This window comes from Ascaphus truei, chromosome 3 (assembly GCF_040206685.1).
Source record: "Ascaphus truei isolate aAscTru1 chromosome 3, aAscTru1.hap1, whole genome shotgun sequence".
Taxonomy (NCBI): domain Eukaryota; kingdom Metazoa; phylum Chordata; class Amphibia; order Anura; family Ascaphidae; genus Ascaphus; species Ascaphus truei.
Window position 1 is genome coordinate 111,977,182 of NC_134485.1, and position 20,909 is coordinate 111,998,090.

The following is a 20,909-nucleotide window of genomic DNA, read 5'->3' on the forward strand; positions in this document are numbered from 1 at the left end:
TGATAGAGAGGTATATACCCATAACTAAAGCTCTAATTCAAAGAACATGTTAACCTTTTAATTAAATAGGTAAATATCTCTCTATATAACCAACATAGGAGTAAAAATACTCACTCCATACAGTATCAAAAACAATATAAGATATTGGATTGCATGGATTCATCCAATACAAACAGTATACATAAGTTATAGACCTGATAAAAAATTGTCATGAGTGAATATCAATAATCTATATGACCTAGAGATATAGAGCATCATATAATATACACATGGTATGTGTGTGGTGACAGAATGAAAAAACAAATAATCAATATATGTCATCAAGAATCCAGGGGAAACGTTAATATAATCAGCAAGGGATGAACACCATTGTCACTGAGACAGAAAATGTTTCAGTTCCCAATCGGTGTTCATCCCTCGCGGAGATATAGATCCCAAGGAATGAATCCAAAACATTTCTCTGCGGTTAAGGATATTCTCCCTATTTCCACCTCTGACAGGTGCCTTAATGTGTTCAAGAGCACTAAAAGAAAAATTATTTATATTGCCAGAGGGGCACGCAGAGAAATGTCTTGAGACGGGATATTTTTCATCCCTCTGTTTAATGTATTTCAGATGTTCAGATATCCTTTGCTTTAGAGGGCGTATGGTTCTCCCTATATATTTGCTGCCACAACCGCATCTAAGCATGTAAACGACATAATTAGAATTACATGTAATCAATGATCGAATTCTTAGATTTTCTTTAGTAAACACATTTTTAATCTGTTTACGTGGAGTTGCATACCTACACATATTGCAATTTCCACATTTCTGAAAACCTCTAATCTTAGCAGTAACATTAGTCTTGCCACAGGTCTGTACCAAACTCGGTGATAAATAATGTCCCAGGGTTTTAGCCCTTCTAAAGACAAATTTATGTGGATTTTCAATATAAGTCTTAAGTTCTTCATCGAGTTTAAGTACATTCCAGTGCTTCAGAATAATGTTACGAATTTGTCTAGATTGTCTACTATAAGTAGATATAAATAAAGGCGTTGAGTCATTAGAAAATCCATCTCTTGTTCTCTTATTAGACTTTAACAGATCTTTACTATCAACCTGTAAAGCATGGGTATAAGCAGAGTCTATGTTAGATTTACTATAGCCCCTTGATAGATCTGTTGATCTTAAGAACAGATTTCTATCAATAAAGGCTTGTTCAGTCGAACAGACTCTGAGTAAGCGTAAAAACTGCACCTTTGGTATTCCCTTAATTAGTGAAACTGGATGTGCACTTTTGGCCTGGAGAAAGGAATTACGAGAGTTAATCTTACGATAGAGATCAGTTTGAATGTTACCATCCATATCGACATATAGACAGACATCTAAATAGTTAATATGATGTCTGTTTGATTCAAATGTGAATTTTAAATTATATAAGTTGTTATTAAGGTAGTCAATAAACAAAACGAATTCCATATTGCTACCACTCCAAATCAGAATCAAATCGTCGATGAAACGACGGTAGAAAATAATATTAGATCGATATGGATTGTTGTCCCCAAAAATAAATCCAAGCTTCCAAGATGTGGTTATCAATATGTTGCACGACTATGGCACCGCCTTTGTCGGCTTTTTTGATAATTAGGTCTTTCTTCCTTTTCAGACTCTCAAATTCCATTAATTCTTCCCTGGATAAGTTGTTATAGCCAGTAGAAGAACAGGTGCAACATATTGATAACTACATCTTGGAAGCCTTACGACAATTGGGTGATCAGAGTTCCTATCAGAAACTTGGATCTAACCCGACCAAATATTTTCTTGTTGAATACTTAACACTTATTGACTTGGGAAAGGAATTTCGAGTTTTAAATGATAACGAGTCCTCTTTTCTTAATGTTATACACCCCATCGTACCTATATTTCACCATCTCCCAAACGTCCACAAATCTCTCATCAGCCCTCCAGGTAGACCTATCATCTCTAGCATTGGATCTTTGGGAGATGGTCTCTCTAGGTACGTGGATTCTTTTTTACAGCCACTCGTACACGATCTCCCTTCTTCTCTTAGGGACTCTTCTGATTTAATTAACACAATTTCCACATTCACTTGGTCCACACATTACACATGGGTCACTTTAGATGTTACATCATTATACACCAGTATCTGTCATGCACAAGGGATTCAGGCCACACAATTTTTCTTAGATAAATCTTCACTATCACCAGCACAAATCATCTTCATTATGGAGGCGATTTCATTTTTATTACATCACAATTATTTTCTTTTTGATTCCACTTATTATCTTCAAACACGGGGCACGGCTATGGGCACTTCTTTTGCCCCATCATACGCTAATCTCTTTATGGGTTTCTGGGAGGCTTTATTTATTTTTGGGGACAACAATCCATATCGATCTAATATTATTTTCTACCGTCGTTTCATCGACGATTTGATTCTGATTTGGAGTGGTAGCAATATGGAATTGGTTTTGTTTATTGACTACCTTAATAACAACTCTTTATCTTGAAGGTAGAAAAAACAGGATATTCAGCGCTCGTGCTGTGTGATGGTGTGGATGATCCCTTTGCAGCATGTACATAAAGCGTCTCCCCAGAAACTCTCAAATCTAGGTGAACCCCCCTTAGAAAGGGGGGAAGGCACCCTGAAAAACAAGATAATAAAAAATTCACAAATGCGCACCAGGGATTAGTGGAAGGTAATTTATTAAAAATACACAAAAACTGAGGGGATCCAACCCCACCTCAGAACAGCTGTGCAGCTGAACGGCTAAGTACTACCAAGGAGAACACCTAATGGTGACTAAACCCTAAGCTGCACAGTATACAAATACAGTAAAATTTATATAAAAAACATGAAAGAAAAAAACAAATATGAAAACAACCTATCAACAGATGACACAATATAGAATTATTTGGAAAACTGGTTGAACAGGATTTCAGAACAGGATTTCAGAGATATGTGTAAGAAAAAACAACTAGGATTATAATCCAATTTAATTTGGGATGAACAAAAAAGTATTAAACAACTAAAGTCCAATCCTGACATTGTATTAAGGTCAGCTGATAAGGGAGGCGGAATTGTCCTCTTGAATACTGAGGATTATTTTAAGGAAGCTCATCGCCTTTTACAGGACCCCATCTCATATGTCACATTAAAGAGGGACCCCACAAAGGAATTTTTGAGTCTCATTAAAACGCATTTGTATGGAGCTCTGGAACTTGGTATTATTTCTAAGTTGGAGTATCAATATTTGTTCACGGAAACTCCCACTGTTCCAATATTTTATTACATCCCCAAGATACACAAATCTCTCACTTCCCCACCCGGACGTCCCATTATTTCCGGGATTAATTCCCTCACCTCTAATTTATCCACTTATATTGATTTTTTTCTACAACCAATGGTCACTTCACTACCATCTCACCTAAAAGATACCACTATGGTTTTACAATTGTTTGAGGGTTTAGTTTGGGAAGATAATTATAGATTAGCCACATTAGATGTTCAATCACTATACACCAGTATCCCTCACAAAAAAGGGGTAGAAGCAATTAGACACTTTTTATTGACCCCACAAACACTTCCCATTACACAGGTTGAATTCATTTTATCCTCAATTGAGTTCATCCTCAATCACAATTATTTTTTGTTTGATTCCCTCTATTTTTTGCAAATCTTGGGGACGGCGATGGGCACAACATTTGCCCCGTCATTTGCCAATTTGTATATGGGACAGTGGGAGTCTCTGGTGATCTTTAGATATACTCCTCCGCAGCTTAAGCTGTGGAGGAGATACATCGATGATATTATTATTGTGTGGGAGGGGACAGAAGATTCCTATCTTGAGTTTGTCACAAATCTGAACAATAATGATTTTAATTTAAAATTTAGTGGTGAAATAGCTCAGAAAGCATTCATTATCTCGATTTAGAGATTTACATTGAGGCCAAAACTGTACATACTAAAACGCATTTTAAGGCTACAAATGTAAATTCATATTTAGACCCATTTAGTTGTCACGATAAGAGATGGGTCCAAAATATTCCCTTTAATCAATTTCTCAGGTTAAAGAGAAATGATTCTAAGGCTGTGGATTATGAAGAACAATCTTTCTTTTTAAAGAAAAGATTCCTAGACAAAGAATATGATAGCGATTTAGTAAACTCTTCGCTCAAAAAACTAGAAAGGATTCCTAGGAAATCTTTGATGAAATATCATCATAAAAAGAGTGAGAAGAGACAAAATCAAATCCCAGCATTTATTACTCAATTTAGTGATACCCATTACAATGTTAGAAAAATTCTGCAAAAACATTGGGGGATATTAAAAGCTGATCCCATTTTGGGTCCCCAACTAAAGTCCAAACCAGGGATAGTGTTCAAACGAGCACCTAACCTTAAACACATTCTGGCTCCAAGTCAAGTCTCCAGAGAGGCCATCGTATCTGGAGATATTAAAACTCGCCTAGGAGTTAAAGGCACGTACAAATGCGGAAAGTGTAAAGCGTGTAACCATATCTGTCAAGGGAAAACAGTTACATCAGGAGTTACTAACAAGGTCTACAATATTACAAGTTTCATTAATTGTCAGACAACGCATGTGGTCTATGCCTTACAGTGTAGCTGTAATTTACAGTACATTGGTAAGACAAAAAGACCGTTTAAAATGCGCATGTTAGAGCACCTGAGAAATGTTAAAAACATACCAAAAATAATAGCAAAGGGTATGCCATTAACTCCGCTTTTGAAACACTTTAAAGAAGTGCATAACAGTGAACCTGGTTGTATTAAATTTAAGGGACTTGAAAGTGTATCACTAGGTAGTAGACAGGGAAATAGAGATAATCATTTATTGAAACGGGAGCAATTTTGGATTTATGAAATGCATACCAGACATCCCTATGGTTTCAATGAATTAATTGAATTGACTCCTTTTTTAAGATAAGGTATTTCGTTTTTAATAAAATGAATTTATTAACATTTATTTGCATTAACATTCATGTATGTTTTTATATTTATTTGTTTTTATTTAATCATTTGTTCTTTTTTCTTTTATTCATATACAGGTTTCAGCATGATTTGTTTACATAATATATTATTCATGTTGTTAGAGGTCTTATTCCTGTATTTTTTCATAGGGGTGAGTGCAATGATTAATTTATACTTGCACACATCCCCCACATGAGTTGCTATACACTCTGTTGCCTAGTAACCTTATTTCAAGGTGTTTCAATCAGCATAGCAATTAGGCAAAGTAAGGGTGTTTCTCTGAGGGGGCTGGTTTCTTCAATCAGTTGCCGCCTATATACGCGCGGATGACGCTGTACGTGACCTCCTGACGAAGTACTTGGTACGAAACGCGTAGAGGTCACAACAGGTCATCCTGCGCGTGTATGCTGGTAAGCTGAGACGGAGCCTGCAGGAGACAGCAGCGGTTTTATCCATCTCCGCGGTGCCGAGATCCGGATCCTGTGCAGCCACCGCGAGTCTGCTGACTGTCTCAGTGTGAGTGTCCGTTTCCCCTTGCCAGTGCCCAACCCTATGGCGGTTTCTATACAAATCTGTTGATAGGTTGTTTTCATGTTTGTTTTTTTCTTTCATGTTTTTTATATAAATTTTACTGTATTTGTATACTGTGCAGCTTAGGGTTTAGTCACCATTAGGTGTTCTCCTTGGTAGTACTTAGCCGTTCAGCTGCACATCTGTTTTGAGGTGGGGTTGGATCCCCTCAGTTTTTGTGTATTTTTAATAAATTACCTTCCACTAATCCCTGGTGCGCATTTGTGCATTTTTTATTACCTTAATAACAACTTATATAATTTAAAATTCACATTTGAATCAAACAGACATCATATTAACTATCTAGATGTCTGTCTATATGTCGATATGGATGGTAACGTTCAAACTGATCTCTATCGTAAGATTAACTCTCGTAATTCCTTTCTCTAGGCCAAAAGTGCACATCCAGTTTCACTAATTAAGGGAATACCAAAGGCGCAGTTTTTACGCTTACGCAGAGTCTGTTCGACTGAACAAGCCTTTATTGATAGATCTGTTGATCTTAAGAACAGATTTCTATCAAGGGGCTATAGTAAATCTAACATAGACTCTGCTTATACCCAGGTTGAGCGTAAAGATCTGTTAAAGTCTAATAAGAGAACAAGAGATGGATTTTCTAATGACTCAACGCCTTTATTTATATCTACTTATAGTAGACAATCTAGACAAATTCGTAACATTATTCTGAAGCACTGGAATGTACTTAAACTCGATGAAGAACTTAAGACTTACTGTATGTTGAAAATCCACATAAATTTGTCTTTAGAAGGGCTAAAACCCTGGGACATTATTTATCACCGAGTTTGGTACAGACCTGTGGCAAGACTAATGTTACTGCTAAGATTAGAGGTTTTCAGAAATGTGGAAATTGCAATATGTGTAGGTATGCAACTCCACTTAAGCAGATTAAAAATGTGTTTACTAAAGAAAATCTAAGAATTCGATCATTGATTACATGTAATTCTAATTATGTCGTTTACATGCTTAGATGCGGTTGTGGCAGCAAATATACTGCTGCGACACATCTTAATCTAACATTTGCCCGTAATTGACCGGGTCTTTACTCTGGCTGGCGCCGAACTAGACCGCGCGCCAGCCGCATCTCCTCCGTGCACTCCCCTCCACTGCGCGCATTTTTCTCTCCCTTCCCGACCCCCTGGCTGCTCCTGTTGTGCCCCTTCTGCTTCCCCACTTACCCCTGCATCTGCTTCCCCGCTTACCTCGCTTCAACTTCAGGGGATGTCGGGAAACCGGGGAAGCCGGGGAATCGGGCGCGCCACGTGTCACTGACGTCACAGTGACGCGCGGACAAGCCGCCTTACCGCGCGAACTGCACGCATACTGCCGTGGCGGCAGTGTTAGAATAAGATGTGCCGCCACTGTATAGGGAGAACCATACGCCTTCTAAAGCAAAGGATATCTGAACATCTGAGATCCATTAAACAGAGGGATGAAAAATATCCCGTCTCAAGACATTTCTCTGCGTGCCCCTCTGGCAATATAAATAATTTTTCTTTTAGTGCTCTTGAACACATTAAGGCACCTGTCAGAGGTGGAAATAGGGAGAATATCCTTAACCGCAGAGAAATGTTTTGGATTCATTCCTTGGGATCTATGTCTCCGCAAGGGATGAACACCGATTGGGAACTGAAACATTTTCTGTCTCAGTGACAATGGTGTTCATCCCTCGCTGATTATATTAACGTTTCCCCTGGATTCTTGATGACATATATTGATTATTTGTTTTTTCATTCTGTCACCACACACATACCATGTGTATATTATATGATGCTCTATATCTCTAGGTCATATAGATTATTGATATTCACTCATGACAATTTTTTATCAGGTCTATAACTTATGTATACTGTTTATATTGGATGAATCCATGCCATCCAATATCTTATATTGTTCTTGATACTGTATGGATTGAGTATTTTTACTCCTATGTTGGTTATATAGAGAGATATTTACCTATTTAATTAAAAAGTTAACATGTTCTTTGAATTAGAGCTTTATTTATGGGTATATACCTCTCTATCAACCACCATTTCTTTTCCCCTCTTTTCTTTTCTTTTTTAATAAATAAGTGTATTCTATTATGACTATTATATATACAATCAGCATGGTCTTTCTTCCCCTACCTCCCCCTAGTCTATTCCTTACATCTTATGTGAGGTTATTGTATCTCCATTTATGATTAGACAAGGGTTATTCTTGCCTGTTGATATTGTGGGTGACTGCTGATTATGCATGTATATTTGTGTATGTCATGTTATGGCACATCCTCCAAGCCAGATGGCGCTGTGGGGTCCTCATTGTTTGTTTCTCAGAGTCCAGTGATACTGGCAAGTCTCGCGAGACTCTCGGCTGGCCCCGCTGATGTCACTTCCGGTTACGGACGTGATTTGGACACACTGTCTTTGTTGATGTATTGACGCGTCCTCCAAGCCAGGTGGCACAGTGAGATGTACTCTGTTTGTCTCCTGAGACTCCGGTTGTACTGGTAAGTCTCGCGAGACCCTCAGCTGGTTCCGCTGACGTCACTTCCGGTGAAGGACACGATCTATTAGGTAAATTGTGTATATAAATGTGTGTTTTTTACATTGGGTTTATACTCTTTGACAAAGGGCTTAGCCCGAAACGCGTCAGAGTGGGTGGTTGCTCCACTGTTGGTGTCTGCCCTAGTTGCTTAATAAAGTAGTTTTTAACCTATGGTGTGCTGGTTCCTGTACTTTTGCCCTGCACAGTGCTCCACTTTCCTCCCAAGAGGCTGTTCTTCTCCTGATCTTCTATCAAGTTGGATGCACACTTGCACGGATCGCTTTCACTTCATACAAACAGTGAGTGTACTGTGGTATTGCCTGGCTGGTTACTGACTGTGTTGCATATATGTTCTGTGGCTCTATCTGAGTGTGGTTGGTTCAAAGGGGACACTCTACCACTGGTATTTGTGTCTCCCTAGTACCCTATAAATCCCACTCTGTGGTTTAAGCCTGTTAGATTTGGCGGTCACATGTTTATGAACTATAGGTTATGATGACACTTCATGTCAGTACTCCTATTCAATATATTGGTGCAGCTCTAGAAGGACTTATACACCCAGGATCAAGATTGCTATTATCCGTTATATAAGGAATTTATTTGATGTTATATGTCATAAGCCTGTGATTCGTTTCTGCTGCACCGTGGATGGACTCTATGTCCTTTTTTTCATACTATTGACATGGGGGTAGTCAGCGAGAGTGTCACACCCAAAAGGCTAGTAGCTGAGACCATGCCTCCTCTGGTGATCATTGGCGAGTCCCCCTTGAGTGCTGGATCGCAGCTTATGGAAGCAGCTGTGTTGGGCATAAGGCAAGCCCTGTCCCCATTGGCGGCGCATCTTGATGCTGGGGCAAGGGTGACAGGGGACACAGGAGGTTATTTTGGGGAGACTATGCCTGCGCCCAAAAAAACACCAGCGGCAGTCGTAACGCCGGTAATTATAATGCCAACATTGGCGATAGAACCTTCAATAGCCATGGGTTCCCCGCAGGTAGCTAGATACACAACACAGGGGGCTGTGGAATCGCTACCATCCATTCGTCCCCTTCCTCAGGCTGAATCCACTTACAATGCACCGGCTGAAGAGAAGAGGATGCCTGACGTGGCATACATGGACTCTTACACGTCCAAACCTAGCTCACTGGGTGTGCATTTACTTAAAGGGTTAAGGACAAGATTTGGGCAGGGGAATATGTTGAGATATTATCTCTGCTTCTAGGCTATAGGTAAGCGTTGGCTAGGTCCACAAAGAAAGGGGAGGCGAAGAAGGAGGACATAGGGGAAATTCTTTTTCCACGTACCTTCTGGAATTGGTCAAAGGCTTTTGTTATTCTGGCCGGCATAATTTTGGAGAAGGAACCGCAGGTGTGCGCCTCACTCTTTAAAAACCACAACATGATTGAGGAAGCACACCACATTTATGGGGGCATGGGTTGGTGGACATTATACGCCCATAATATATATTTTCTTTAACTGTGCATGCAATGTCTTGCATATAATGTATACCCTGTCCATTTATGTAACTGTATTTGTAACCATGTACTATTTGTCTTAACTCTGTACGCAGGACATACTTGAAAACGAGAGGTAACTCTCAATGTATTACTTCCTGGTAAAATATTTTATAAATAAATAAAATAAATAATTTGACGAGCGGTTCAGGCAATCAAGGAGGCTCACGAGGTTGTGGAGCTTGTAATGTCAAGGATGTTGACCTTTATTTACAGTTTGTTTCTGGGGGCAGGGCGGTGTCCTTTCGAGGGAGCAGCAATGGAGGTAGGGGCACATGGCAAACTAATTTTCCAGGGGGTAGCTATCCACCATGCAGCATCCCTGGCATCTATTGGCTGTTTAAGTCCAACTGCGCATTTGACAACTGCCATTTCTGCTCCTTTTGTGGCGGCCGTCATGCACAGGCGAAGTGTTTTAAAAAGGACACACGTGGAGGTAGAGGTACAGGACGGAAGTTTAACCATGAGGGCGGTTACACCAATAATCGTCGACAATTTGGCACCGTGGCTAGCAAGGTACCCCAATAGGGAGGCAGCCCACTACTTGAACGACTTCCTTTTTGTTGGCCCCGGGGGGTGCAGATTTATGCGCTAGGTGGCTGTTTGAATTTTCAGCCATGGCTCGTGAGTTTGGTGTTCCTTTAGCTGATGAAAAAACGGTGCGCCCAACAACCGTCCTTACTTTTATGGGCATCGAGATTGACTCAGTGATGATGGAGTAAAGGCTCCCTCAGGAAAAGCTAGTTGCCCTAGGCAAGCTACTCCGCGAATTCACGGCCCTCAAAAAGTCCTCATTGAGGCATTTCTAGGCACTGCTTGGCCACTTAGTATTCGCAGCACACGTCATGCCGGCAGGAAGAGTGTTTGCTTAGGCGCCTCTCTGCAGCAACAGTGGGAGAAGACGTCCTACCCACTTCATCTGGGGCACTGCTGAAATCCGCAAAGATTTGGCAGTTTGGCTGGATTTTTAAGGGATTATAATGGCAGAACCTTGTGGCAAGGGCGCCCAGCCAATAACACTGAGCTACAATTGTTTACAGACGCGTCGGGTTCAGTCAGTTTTGGGGCTTACTTTAACAGGGCATGGTGTGCGGAACAGTGGCCTTTCCGTTGGAGGGCGACTCGGCTCATTAAGACCTTAACACACTTAGAGCTATTCCCCTTGCTCTTTGCGGTGCGTCTGTGGGGTCACTTATTCACAAATACGCATGCTACCTTCTGGTCAGATAACATGGGAGTAGTAGAAGCGGTGAACAAGTTTGGTTCACGCTCCCCTCCAGTACTGTCCCTTCTGCGCAATTTTGTACTTTCATGCCTGTGATTGAACATTGCATTCAAGGCACGGTATGTCCCAGGGGTTGCAAATAACATTGCTGACCCTTTATCCCGGTTACAGATGCCGCAGTTTCGGTAGCTGGTACCGGAGGCAGACCTGAACGTTAGTCCTGTAGAGGGAGAGGGGGATTGGCCCGGTATTAAAGGGGTTGCACCCCATAGGGCCACCCCCTGACCTCACCAGGGAGGCAAGGGGTTAACTGGACTGCGGTCCAGGAATGTGGTTTTTACCTTGCTGCAACATCCAAATGTGTATTCCCCTGTTATCATGTATTGTCACCATTTCAGTGTCTGCACCACACACACACTGGGATCCATTCGGGAGGAGAAGGGTTAATAGTTAGGAAGTAATTATAGCACTTTGTTCCTTGTTCCCGCCTTTTCAGGCTCCATTTTGCAGTGTCCCATAGGTCATCATTGCAGCTCCATTCAATCCAATGGAGAATCCAGCGGTTTTGGGCCTGTTTCCATCGAAGACCAGCAGGTGGCGTCCGAGAGGAGGAGCGGCGGTTTCCCATTGTAAGTCAATGGGGCCATTGACTTCAATGGGGATTCCTCGACGCCGACCTCCAGGAACGGGTTGGCAGCCATCCAAACCGCAGACCGCAAAAGCGGATACCTTTTCTTATAGAGAGCTTTTATCACTACTAGTTCAAGGTCAACTACAATTGGCGTGGGAACCTTAGGTTCTAGGGCACCCAGAAATAAAAATATTTTTGCCCTTTGCTCCTAGGCACCCCCACACTCGACCCCAACTGGATCCGAGAATCCAGGACCCCCAGAGAGGGGCGCGCGAGCCAAGAGGGTCGCGCCATTGACTCCAATGGCAGAGAAAAGAGCAGCGCGACAAAATGTCTAAGTCCGAAAACATAAAATGTGGAACCCCATATCTCCAGTTCTGAGAAGACCAGAGGGCTGGGATTGGGGTCACATGTAGTCACTATTCCGGCATGACTGCATGGCCATTTCCAGTCCTCTCTGACCAACCAGGCGGAGTATGGGCCAATGTAAAGAACTGTGAGTTTCCCCATAGACTTCAATGGCGGAGTTGCCCCATTGAAAGACTATAGCAGTGGGGCCCATTGACTTCAATGGCGGAGTTGCTCCATTAGAAGCCTATAGCGGCGGAGCCCGTTGATTCCAATGGGAAAGAGTGAAAAGCAGAGATTCATTTTTAGAGCGGAGAATCCTGTATTAAAGTAATAAGAGTTTTAAACTGTATTTGTGTATCTTTGGTCTGGAAGGTCGCAGCAAGCTGAAACTTGGCCACCATGGAGAGTCACCTCCGGCATGAGGGACTGGCAGGTTTCAGCCCGCTCGGCCCAGCAGAACAGATTATTTTAATATGTCTTGATATTAAAAACTAGATTGTATTTCGAAGCGGGGATAAAAGCCCGCAAAAATTTCTGAATCTGTGGAATGTAAATGCTCAGGGGGGCAACCTATTGTCTACAACAGACCCCCTGTTCAAAGGCTCAGCCACCCTAGCTGTATACATTAGGGCGGAGAAATGCAGGGCTTGAGAGTTCTGTAAGTGCTATAATTCACACCTACAGACAAAGAGTTTCCTGACCAGATCCAGGTCTGGTAACCTGGCCGGCGCCCTGACTTTTGGTGTGGGGCTAGAGAAATAAGAACCCCAGGGCCAGATGTACGCATGTGCCAACTAGCTAGGGGGCATGGGTTATCAATGTTCCCACGTTAGAGATTGGGTGCAGGTAATTGTTCTCCAATGGCCTGCACTCAATAGTAGGTATAGGACTGGAATTATATATAAACTGGTGTCAGCCCTATATCCTTTGTCTTCATTTTACCAACTGATTGATGCCTGATTGCTGTTGAATTGCTAATCCTGTTTTCCTGATTACTTCTTCATTCCAATCCCTAAGTAAGTGTATTTCTTGTCTGTTATTTGTACTATCCTGTGTGTTCACCTTCTTTAAGGAATGAACTCTCTTTATTATATCTAAGTCGTGTTCAGTTTAACCCAGTTATTTGGTGTATATTATATCCTATCACAAGTTACCGTGACAAGTCCATGCCCGACAGACTTGTGAGAACTAACGATGACCTAGTGACCACACTGGTACGATCCTCTCTGGCTCCGGGTACGTGGCGGGCCTACATAGCGGCGTGGCGCGATTATCAAAGTCTAGAAGGGGAATTGGGATGGAAGTACTGTATCAGGGATAGGGACCTTTCTATCGTTCGTGTTAAACTTAAGAGCAAAGGGTTTAACAGGAGGATCCATAATGAAAAAACTGGCAGGGGTTTCCTTCTTTTTGAAGTTAGAAGACAGGGAGGATCCAACTAAAGCGTTTATAGTTAAAAGGGTGTTAGCAGGGTTAATGAAGGGGATGACATTAAAAGACAGCAAAAAGACAATAACAACAGCGATATTAGAGGGTTTAATGCAAACGGCAGAGCGAGTGTGTTTTTCCACGTTCGAGGCTCTTTTGACTGACGTTTGCATTGGCCTTCTTCGCAGCATTGCAATCCAGGGAGCTAATATGCGCATCACGCAAAAGGGAGGTAGGCCTGCAGTTTGAGGACGTAATATTAAGGGAGTTAAGTTACACATTCAAAGGTAAAAAATGGACCAGCAAGGGAGGGGAGCGTGGATCTCATTGCTAGGTCTACCAGGGACAGTTTTTTGCCCAGTGAACGCGCTCAAGAATTATTTGGAATACAGGCCAGGTGGGTATGGTCCTCTACTCCTACATGTGGATGGGGTAACATTATCTAGATTCCAGTACTTGCGGGGTTTTCGCATGTGCCTTAAACACCGGGGTCTAGACGAGTCACAGTATGGAACACATTTATTCCGGATTGGGGCGGCAACGGAAGCATCGCGCGCGGGTCTATCTGTAACGGCGATACAGAAGATAGGTCGGTGGAAGTCTAACAGATACCACTCCTACATCATGCCGACCCCAACGGGGGAGTAGCATTTTTTGGAATAAAACCTCCACCACCCTTATGCCTTCACAGATTCCGCAAACGCATCGATCATCAGTGAGTCGCTCATACTGTACAGTGGGCGGAGAATCGAGCCATCAAACGCCCATACGGGAGAAACCTCGGAGCATGTGAGGGTGTTATGGGGGGAGGTAGGGGGCTGTAGTGGGCCCAATTGCTCCCACAGCTGAAGGTGAGGGTTAGGGATAGAAGAGCGCCACGGATCCTGATCCTTCACACCGGGGGCAACGACCTGGCTGCGCATCGCTACTTCGTGCTGGTCAACGCAATAAAGCAAGACCTGGCTCTCATCCTCGCCATTTGGCTGGAAATTCAGATTGTTTGGTCAGAAGTAGTCTGCAGGGCGATGTGGAGGGGCATGCGGGGCCCGGGCGCTGTTGACCGAGCACGCGTAAAATTGGACAACATGGTGGGGAAATTTGTGACATGGTGTGGGGGGTGGCGGCGGATCAGCCACTCGGATTTCAATTATGAATTAGCCAGCCTATTTAAGGCAGACGGCGTATCAGAGATTGGGGCAGATTTGTTCAACAACGACTTGTAAGAGGATTGGAGAGAGTCCTAATGGGTTTGGCTGCACTGGCCTAATTTAAAGGGGTTAAATAGACCCGTTGGGGGCGGCAGTTTACAGGTAAGTGCTTTACTTTGCCAGACAGGCTCAGGGCTGGTGGTGCCCGGGGATAGTAGTGAGGGCGGAGTCAACTGAATGTGACTCCCGGGAACCCACTCGTGACAACGGCCGGCTCGTTGGGACTCGGACGGGTATGGGGGCAACAGGACAAGGCCTGGCTGACCCCCTTTCCTTAACCCATTAAGCGAGCACTCTGGCAGGGACTAGCAGTTACTCAATTATTATTTAATAAACAAAGCCGCGGCCTTTTTAGCTCCAAACCGTGTCTGTCGTTACTTGTCTGTTACATGTGGGAATCGTTAACAAGGGGAAGGGGAGGGGGGTGTCCCTCGCAGCCTCCCTGGTCATGGAATTCTCCATAGCACACCGTAGAGCAAAGGTGATATACAAAATCCATTTCACAAAGTTGTCTGCATTTCTATCAGCTTATCTGCACCTACAGTAACTTGATGCATGTTAAAATTTCTGTTTAGTTTGTGATTTTAACCTTTTTTTTGTGTCACATGGATTTGCTGACAAGATATTGGCTTAGATATTTTTTGGAAACTATGATAATCATTAACATGACATCAGTTCTAGTGCTTCACTAGTATGTATTTTACCTCAAATTACTACGCAGAGTTCTCTTAAAAAATGACATTTCAAAATGTTTAAAAAAAAATGTTAAGCTCATTTTACCATCTCTAGACGTTTGTTTTTGTATTATGACCTAATGGCTGTGATTTAATGTCCATTTAAAATGGAGTTCTAAGTACAAGTAAAAAAATGAGCTTGTAAAGTCTTTCGAGTAATTTGCATTCCTTAACATTAAAACCATTGTGAAGGATTGCTACTTGAAATGGGAAATCAAGCCATTAAGGAACTATTGTAAACAGCATTTATCCTACAACTGTCATCTAAAAATTAGACAGCAGTATCGGTATCATAGGTTTTCACATCTTAGATCTCTCTGGCAATTAAAATTTTGTGTTGCGTACGGGACCCAATTCCCCTAATTCAAATTCCCCACCCAATTTGTGTAATTACACAAATGATTGTGCGATTTTTACAAGACGGGTGCATCATGCATTGATGCAACCCTGCACTACATCAAGCATGGCTATCTGTTTTACAAATAAAGAGGCCTGGAATTGTATCTGTGAGGGTTTAAACATAGGTCATGGAATGTAAAAGCAGTATATTTACTTATTAAACTCACAAAAAAATACATCTGGTTAATGTATGCCAGTGTGTTATAACCAACCAAATGTGTACATTATTTATGGATATTACTGTATATAATGTATTCTTGCTCCAGCTATTCATTATTTTTTCTCTCTGCTACTCTCTGTTTTAACATTCATGACACATATAATAACAAAAGTCAGATGGTTACAGTGATATTGCAGCAACAATACTTCAAAAGATAAAGATCTAAATGTATCTACTAAATAACCAATGTCAAGGATATATACTGTAACAATGTGTATATACATAAGAATGTATATACGTGTATGAATGTATATGTGCATTTATAGATTATAGACTATATAATAACAGCATAATAATAAAAATAACCATGACAATATGTGCTCAGCATGATACAGTGGTGAGAAAAAGTGTGTGAATCCCTTACGATTTTCACATATTTCAAATGTAAAATGTTATTAGGAGAAATTCCACAGAGGAAAAACGGAGCGCAGCAGGAAAAAGGAGGGGGCTAGACACCGATAAAGTAAGTTAAAAATCCTTTAATCCATGGTAGACATCATGGTGTGGGATCAGTAAAAATTGATCCCACACCATGATGTCCACCATGGATTAAAGGATTTTTAACTTACTTTATCGGTGTCTAGCCCCCTCCTTTTTCCTGCGGTGCTCCATTTTTCCTCTGTGGAATTTCTCCTGCTCTATACCATACGTGATGCACGCCAACGGACCTAACAGCTCTCAATCGTGAGTACCCCATTCCGAATATTACGGTTTGGGTCTTCAATATTACCATTGTCTTGCTCCAGGGGGACGTTCATTACTGTGAGACTAGGGAGTCAGATATTTATAACTGACCCATACCTTTCAACACAGGTCCCCCACATCTTAGGAGGTTATCACTGAGACACGGATTTAATACTAATTAAGAGAGTGGATTCAAAAGGTTCATATTTTCTATTTTTGAATTATTATTCAGGACATTATTACATTTATGTTGATATTGGCTCCCCACAGCTGAGCATTGAATTTGGGAACTCTGTATCCTATCATCTGCGTAAAATTTTATTAGATCTGAATCTAAATCCTAATAATATATCAAGATACTGTAACCTAATCAAACAAATGACAAAACATTTTTACTTGTTCAACATTTATTTATTTGAAGATGATTCAACATTTATTATACATGTGTGAAAAAATATGTGAACTTTTAGATTCATTAATTAACTTGTGGCACCCCTTGAGCAGCAATGACTTCAACTAAGCGTTTCCTGTAACTGCTGGTCAGTCTCTCACATAGGTTTTGAGGAATGTTGGCCCATTCCTCCCTACAGAACTGCTTCAACTCAAGTGACGTTTGAGGGCTTCCTTGCATGGGTAGCTCACTTAAGATCATGTAACAACATTTCAATGGGGTTTAGGTCTGGACTTTCACTAGGACATTCTAAAATGTGGAATATCATCTTCTGCAGCCATTCTTTTGTAGATCTCCTTGTATGTTTAGGATCATTGTCTTGCTGCATGACCCACTTTCGCTTCAGCTTACAGACGGATGGCCTGACAATCACCTCTAGAATTTTCTGATACAATGCAGAATTTATGGTTGTGTCAATGATGGCAAGCCATCCAGGTCCTAAGGCATCAAAGCAGCCCCAAACCCTACCACTCCCACCACCATGCTTGACGGTTGGGATGAGGATCTTCTATTCTAACACAGTTTTTGGTTTGCGCCAAACATAACGTTTCTCTTTGAGACCTTTGACTCGTCTGTCCAGAGAACATTGTTCCAGAAGTCTTGTGGATCATCTATGTGCTCTTTGGCGAACTTCAGATGGGCAGCAATATTCTTTTTAGAGAATAATGGTTTTCTTCCTGGCTATCCTTCCATAAACACCATTCTTGTTCAGTCTTTTTCTGATAGTTGAGTCATGAACACTCATGTTAGCTAAGGTGAGAGTGGCCTGCAGATCCTTGGATGTTACTCTGGCATTCTTTGTGACTTCCTGGATATTTGTCAATTTGTTCTTGGAGAGAATTTGGTAGGGCGACCGCGTCTGGGTACAGTGATTGTGGTCTTGAATTTTGTCCATTTGTAAACTGTCTGACAGTGGATTGGTGGAGCCCTAAATTCTTAGAAATGGTTTTGAAACCGTTTCTAGACTGATGAGCATCAATAACGGCTTGTCTGAGGTTCCAGAGATTTCTTTTGATCGTGGCATGATGTGTTTCCACACACATACCAAACTCACAAAGTTTCTGATCTTTATATAGGGTGGGACCTCCCAAACTCACACCTGAAAATCTACCTAATTATTTAAACACCAGATTCTAATTATCCCCTTTAATTTAGCTGATAAAAACAGGGTTCCACTTGCTTTTGCACATACCCTGAATCTTAATTACTCATTGTTTGCCTAATTCATACATCATTTTGTTTCAAAAGACTTGGAATTGATTAATATAAACCCTATTGGATATTCAAGAAAAGACTAGGTTGACATGGAAAAACTATGGAATTTACGTGATTATCATTGGGGTTCACAAACTTTGTCTCATCACTGTACATATGTATGTACACTGAATATATATATATATATATATATATATATATATATATATATATATATATATATGTGTGTATATATATATGTGTGTGTGTGTGTATATATATATATGTTTGTGTGTGTGTATATATATGTGTGTATATATATATATATATATGTGTGTGTATATATATATATATATATATATATATATATATGCATACATACAGCTGAACCCCGTTATAACACGGTGCTCGTGGGCCACAGAATGAGACCACGTTATAACCGGGATCACGATTTTAAAAAAGGCAGCCGCGATCAGGGGTTCCGCGTCCGCCGGAGGGGGAGAGCTGGGATAACTCTCCCAGCTCTCCCTGAACCCGGCGTAGCAGCGGCACCCCCATGCAGCATTACCTGTGCAGTGCAGGAGACTGTGTGCTTTGCAGGAGAGCTGGTAAGTCTGCGAGAGGGGCGGGGGGCGGGAGAGGATCTCACGGAGTCAGGAGAAGCTGTGATGTCAGCTGTCTCTGTGAGTCCCCTGGCCAGGAACCAGCTCCATTCTTTCCTCCCCCAGCAGAGGTACAGGGAGGGAGAGGTGTGTGTATGTGTGTATGTGTGTGTATGTCTCTCTCTCTCCTCCCCCCCCCCCCTGGCGGGGATACAGGGAGGGAGGGGGAAATGTGTCTGTGTATGGGGGGATGGGATGCACTTACCCGTGCAGTGCAGGAGACAGTGGGCTGTGCAGGAGACTGTGGGCTTTGGGCTGTGCAGGAGACTGTGGTCTGTTCAGGAGACTGTGGGCTGTGCAGGAGAGCTGGTGAGTCTGCGGGGGGGGAGGGGGGGGGTGGAGCAGGTGAAAATCTCATCCTGTCTGCAGGAGCCGGGATGTCAGATGTCTCTGTCGTGTGTGTGTGTGTGTGTGTGTGTGTGTGTGTGTGTGTGTGTGTGTGTGTGTGTGTGTGTGTGTGTGTGTTTGTGTAGCCGGACATTGCTTTTGGCAAATCCTGGAAGTTTGCCAAAATTTTTTTAAATATTTTTTCAACGGGAGCCACGCTCACAACGCGTTATAAGCGGATCCACGTTGTAGCAGATCTTAACGGGCTTGAGCTGTATGTGTATATATATATATATATATATATATATATATATATATATATATGTATGTGTGTGTGTGTGTGTGTGTGTGTGTGTGTGTGTGTGTGTGTGTGTGTGTGTGTGTGTATGTATATATATATATATATATATATATATATATATGTATGTTTATATATATATATATATATATATATATATATATATATGTATGTTTATATATATATATAAACATACATATATATATATATATATATATATATATATATATATATATATATATAAACATACATATATATATATATATATATATATATATAGCACAAAAGAAAGAAACAATAAGTGCACTTCCCTGGGGAAGGTCCTTTCTGGAGCGAAACATTGGATTTAAGTGTGCTTTGTATTTCACTAATACAGGTTTATTTTGTTTACATTTGAGGGCTGTTTCTTGCTTTTTCGCCTGAGAATATATATATTCTATTATATATATATATAATGTGTGTGTGTGTGTGTGTATATAGCATCCTCACTATGTCCCCCCACAGCCTGGCATATAAGTCCTGGTAAGAGCAGGTGCTAGGGTTAATAGTTAGCTGGTGAGATCACATCCCCTCAGTTGCGGAATGTAGCAACTTACAGGCACAAGTCTGGGCTTGTGGAGCAGCTTGAAGAGGGGGAGGGATAGTTTGGCCCCTCCTGCTGTATGTTTAAGTGGGTTCTGCAAAAGGCAGTTAGTTGATCTCTCACCTAGGGAAGTGCAGGTTTATCCCTCACCTAGGGGTGAGTGAGCAGGGAAAGTGTAGACTGCCTGGGAGCCTCAAGCTCCTGGGATGTACAGTCAAGGGCCAGTGAGAAGAAGCAAGACCTTTGCAAGTGAAGTTCAGGAAGAAGGAGTATTCTGGTATGCAGGGTGCTAGGAACTACAGTAGGAAGCCAAAAGCAGAACGCTCTGGCAGAGGAGGTTGGTGGACCTAACTCCTTGTTAGGTGTGGGCTTGAGGTGGAATAGAGGCTAAAGCCTGCACGGAAGTCCTTATCTGAATGGGAAGGGTCAAGAAGGGAAATTGTCCTACAGGGTACATTAGGAAAAGCCTGACTAATGATATGCTGTGAGAGTCCACTGTGTATAAAGAGAGTGATCATTGATCCTGTGCAAGCCTGGAGCTGTTGTGCCTGTTAATAAAAAACCTTTGAGTTGCAAAAGATCCTTGCACCATATTCTTTATCTTGTACCCACAACCACCAACTATCCTCTATTACAACCAAGGCCTGAACCTGCCAGAGGGAACACTGAGATCACAGGAAATTGCCTGCGGAGCTAACACTCTAATTCCATTGGGAACGGGTAATAGACTATCACATGTGTACACCCCACCTCCTGCTGTCGGTAGGAGGGGGGGGGAAGGGGGTAAGGGTGTTACATATACAGTATATATATATATATACACGTGTGTATATATATATATATATATATATACAGTGGTTGACAAATCACCAAAAAATCTACTCGCCACAC

At 41.7% G+C, this 20,909-nt stretch overlaps 1 protein-coding gene across 1 annotated transcript in view; it reads left to right on the forward strand.

The window, feature by feature from the left end:
- Positions 1-20,909, forward strand: part of PHEX (phosphate regulating endopeptidase X-linked) — a 302,776-nt gene that overhangs the window by 30,898 nt on the left and 250,969 nt on the right. The gene's annotated exons all lie outside the window — the stretch shown is intronic.